Source organism: Habropoda laboriosa, unplaced genomic scaffold (assembly GCF_001263275.1).
Source record: "Habropoda laboriosa isolate 0110345459 unplaced genomic scaffold, ASM126327v1 scaffold172, whole genome shotgun sequence".
NCBI lineage: Eukaryota > Metazoa > Arthropoda > Insecta > Hymenoptera > Apidae > Habropoda > Habropoda laboriosa.
In genome coordinates this window covers 58517-63662 of record NW_017100331.1, presented here as the reverse complement: position 1 = coordinate 63662, position 5146 = coordinate 58517, and the positions used below count along the sequence as shown (strand labels likewise).

General features: G+C 33.2%; 1 protein-coding gene across 1 annotated transcript in view; it reads right to left on the bottom strand.

The window, feature by feature from the left end:
* Window positions 1-4456, bottom strand: part of LOC108574431 (V-type proton ATPase 116 kDa subunit a) — an 80039-nt gene extending 75583 nt beyond the window's left edge. Inside the window, exon 1 of the mRNA XM_017937022.1 lies at window positions 4264-4456. The gene's annotated coding sequence lies outside the window, so the exon portion shown is untranslated. The remainder of the gene's footprint in view (window positions 1-4263) is intronic.
* Between the last annotated feature and the right edge of the window lie 690 nt (window positions 4457-5146).

Genomic DNA, 5146 nt, shown 5'->3' with positions numbered 1-5146 from the left:
ATTTTTGACGAGATACGAGCCTCTAATTTGCCAAATCGGTCAACTCCACGAAACAAATATTAGAGAAGATTAATGAAATTATATATGTACATCAAATATAAACATTAATACCAATACTTTTTATACCGTTTCATTAAAAAATTACTCAGCTAAATTCTTGTAAGTGTTTGAATTACAATTTATTTTAGAGTATTAAGTTAATCACATTGGCTTTTGAAATAAATTATTTATTATTCAACAGCCTCAAAAATTTTTGTCATTTAGCGGTGTTAAGCCTAATTATTGAGGAAATTTATTTTAAATATAAAAAGATAAATATAAATTAAGTACTTTGGAACTAAAATTTTAAGAAAATTCCGAAAGCGGAGTAAACCACTTTGACCTGCAAACGGCTCACATATTACTCAAGAAGCTGTTAAAGGATTAGGTTTTACACAAACATATGCGTGCATGGCAACCGTGTCTATCCAGAAACAGGAAACGAGACGAGAAATACAAAATAAGTAACTATCATCTTGAACTATTTGCGATCATGTTCAAGACCGCTTCTATGTATTCGATGGTCTACGTTCTAGCACGATCGAAATGTCGAACGGTGAAACTACGCGAAATAATCAAGTGGAGCCTGGAAATCGTGTCTTGCGTGTTACCAGCAGGAACGTATTCCAAGGTCCATTCGACTATGCATTTTATGCGGCATAAAATATTTTAAAATCGAACGTTTTAAGCAACAATTCATATAAAATTTTAATACTTTTTTTTTTGGCGAAACAAATGCATAATAATCGATGTTAATTTAATCATAAGATATTCGCCGTAAGAAAAAGAGCAAAATTTTGTATTGAAAAATTGATATTCTTTGTAAAGAAAAATAAATCACAACTGGAGATAAGTTAAACACAAAAACAAGTGTCCAATGTGAACTTCGAAACTTACACGTCAGATATTTATACATACCGATATTATAAAATATTTTTATCGATTTGCATATCGATGAATTTTAAATAAACGCGCCTTACATTTTGAGAACAAGTACAATTTAGGTTATGTTACTTCTTTACCAATTTTCCAAAGAACATTAATAGGTGAATGATGATCCATCGCTATTTTCTAAACAGTTCGATTAATGGAAATAGGAAAACGTAAGACTAGCAATGACAAGTTAGTTAAATGTTCTTAATTGTAATTATTTCTAAAAAAAAAATTTCCCTTTTTGCAGTTTCGATATTTTTTTTTTTTTTTTGTATAGACTTAAAGCTATTCCTCAAATAAGACAAACACTACAATTATTTACTTACATTAACTTCGAAACAGTTACCGAAACAGTTATCAAAACAGTTTTAATATTCGATACGAAAATCTTTTACAAAAAACTTATCAAACTTTAAAGAAAAAACTGCGAGAAGCGCCCCCCTCTTCCTTCATATCTTAAATGTCGCATTTCCAAGAGAAAATTTCGCTACCTTTTACACGCTACGATTATTCCGAATATTATATTCAACTTCATCAGTAAAATTCGATGACATTAAACGGTCTTTGAATAATTAGCACCCGAAGAACCGATCTCATCCACCTGTGAGTGTGTGTTACATTATAGATAGCAGTTGATTCAAATGAAATTCACATGAAAGGCTCGTTCGATTATTAAGAGATAAAAGTGTCTAACGGGTGATTGACTCGATAATAATATCGAGTGCAATTCCTGCGAATTGGTCACCCTTCGGTTTTATTCCCCTGTATCCAGAAAAAATCGATACCACCCTCTTTATTTATATCCTAGACTCTTTTGCGACAGAGACGTATAGCTGGCGAACTCAATACCGAATTAAAAAAAAAACACACAAAAAAAAATGAAAACGGAGAAGTGGAGAAGGGAGAACGAGATTAATGTGAATAATTATAAAAATGTCTTATCTTTTAACGCTTCTAGATTTTCCTCGTTCACTATCTTTCTCTTTCTCTATCTCTCTCTCTCTCTCTCTCTCTCTCTACCAAAAAGTTCAACCGTGTGTCTAGACGCTGTTGACATTCACGACCGCCTTATTACTTTAGCATCGCTGATGCAAGACCACGGCGCCAAGTTTGTTCTCGTATACACGGGAACGAGCACGCGCATGCGCTGACGAACGCAACGAACCATTCTATAGCTTCGCACGCATAGATTTCATGCCTCGACACTACATGCAAACATTGTCTGCAATTCATTTACATGCTCGTACAATGTTTGTGCCGTTGTCACATGAATAGCTATTCGCAACGACACATTTTGCGTGACTCCTCGCTCGAAATACATTATTAGAAGATAGCTTATTTGAATTGAAAATAATCGATACTTTGCCAAATATATCGTGCTGCACGAATTTATCGAAATAGAAATTCTTCACCTTTCTTTCTTGTCGTTCGATTCATCAACATCCGTTGACAACTTTCCCTGAGAAATATACTGAATAATAACGTCAAATGAAACAATAGGCTAAAAATATGCCGCTTTTAGAGAATGCATGTATGTATATGTTCCAAACAATTAAATGAAAAAATTGTTTTTTTGAAGGTTATGTGAATTATAAATTTTCTTTATATGATATTATCGTTCTAACTGGGTAATTATTATTCATATGCCAATTATAAGTGTAATTAAAAAACGTGAAGGCATGTTATGTAAAATAATTACAAAATTTGATACCAATAGTCATATTTAAAAAATGAATAAGGTGTTAAAGAAAAAAATAAAGAGTAAATGTTTTAATATCGTAGAATGTTGACCGAATCTTGATTTGATATTGTAAAAATACCTCTCAAATTAATAGTTTGAATTGCGTTAAATGTTAAAAAATTATTCTCAGTTATTTTGAATAATGTATGAACTACTACCGCATCCTTAACATAACCTTAATGTTACACTAACGTTCCAATTGAATTTGTGCAGGCGTCATATGGGACGCATTTTTGTTGACATAATCTTTCGAGGGATTGACAATGAGACGTAAACGATTCCATAACAGAAGTATACCTAACGTTAACCTATATTAAAAACGTGTATGATAATGAGTATGATGACTTCTTTTTTAATAATCCCCTGCATTTAAAACAGCACAAAAAATAGAATATTCATAATTCCTTGCTCAGATCCCTACCGCTATCTTGCGTAATTAATGCTGCATATTGATGCAATGATTTCGTACAAATAATTCTTATGAAACAAACAGTACGAAAATCTAGGTGATAAACAATGAACTGTAAGATAAGAGAAATAAAGATTATCATCTACAATTCCCTGTTCGAATAAAATCCAGATACTTTAAAACATTAATAACCTCATTATTTAACATCTTTAATTTGTATCAAAATATTTGTGTCGACTGGAACAAAACCGTCAAGAATGCAATACATATTTCACTAAAATGCAATTACTTTCATTAGAATTTCTTATGAATTAATTATTAGCATTTCCGAAATCGAGGTAACCGTGTTAGAATTTCTTTCGAGACGTTTACATGAAATCTAGTAAGAACCGTTGCCAAAACGCGCACCAAATATTCCCGTACGCTTTGATATACACAAGAACGCTTTCTTCGGCGCAACAGATATATAAACCCAATTCGTCTCGTACGTCTATTCTTACGTTCATAAGGTTATTTACACTCAGTGCCTGACACCATTTTGGTAGCAGGGTACAGTACTCGGGCCAAACGAGGCTACTTGTTCGCTAAAGCGGGTAAAAGCGTCACGGAAGAATCGTAGCGGCACAATTGTTTACAACGCGGTTTACCTGGACAGGATGTTAACTGAGAAGTTACCATTGATGCGGAATGTACGGTGGTCTAGAAGAGATCGTGAAATTCCAATTAGGCCTGAGTCGGTACAAAAGAACCTTTTCGAAAGATCCTTATCATAGACGAATATTCGTTCGCGCGAAAATGCACGCGACGAGATAACGGTAAAGAGTACGATGCACGTTTCTCGAGTTTCGAAAACCGCGAAACAGTAGCGGCATTGCCACGCGATATCGCGTAACGAAAAAAAACACACTACACTGACTAGTATACCACGTAATACACCAAATAATTCTAATGACAGGACACACTTGAGCTTCACACACACACACACGAAAAAACCTTGTTCATCTTATACACGAATTTCATATTTTCATTGGCAGTGGTTTAATAGGCATAATTTACATCCGTAAACCCTTGAAAGTATAGTTACACGAAGAACGTCGCGATAAATCCAGCGAATTTCTCGAAAATAATGTCGACAACTTACCGATTTTACTCGATTATTTGACCAACGATAATACATTTGACACATCCAACACACTACACTTTATATATTTGCGAAACTTGCACCGTCAACTCACGAACGATTAGTAGCGATGATTAATAATTAAGAAAACTACGATGAAAACGACACCAACTGCTCGAAAGACCGTAAGGAACTGGCCAGTGGCCGCGACCCCACCACGCTGGACACCGTCGTCGAGGATGCCAACAAATGTAAACATCGCTACAGCTGATCGTCGTGACATATATACATGTGTACGTGAGTAAGTACGTATTTTAGTGGTTGCCGCCTCCGCTGTGTCTAATCCCAGCTGCACGTGCGTATCATACTACCATCATGTTACGATATATGTAGGTAAAGTAAATTTATATATGTATATTTTCAATTTCAAGCTTATCTGTGATAAAAAAATACATATGTACATATATGCCATAAGCCTAACATGTGCACACTAAAGTTTCTTCTTTAATTGAACTAGTTGGAAACATAGTTCATTATACTGTTTGCTTTACAATCGAAATTCGGAAGATAGAAACGACATGTTCGTTTTATACACATAAATCTAAACACGATGTACATATATGCTTTATTCGATAAATATTTGAATATATCCAATTTATTAAATTGAAGTTAATAATTGAAAAAGTAAGTTACACTTACATAACTTTAAGTAATAATAAAAACTATTAATTATTACAATAATAACGTAAGAATAATAAACATTACGTATATAGATGGTATATTATAAATCGTTTGTTTTATTTCTAAAAGACATCCCATATATTCTTATCCTGTTATTACTTAAATGAGTAATTTATACATTTGCACAATTTAAAAAATTATAAATATTTCTTAAATTATATCT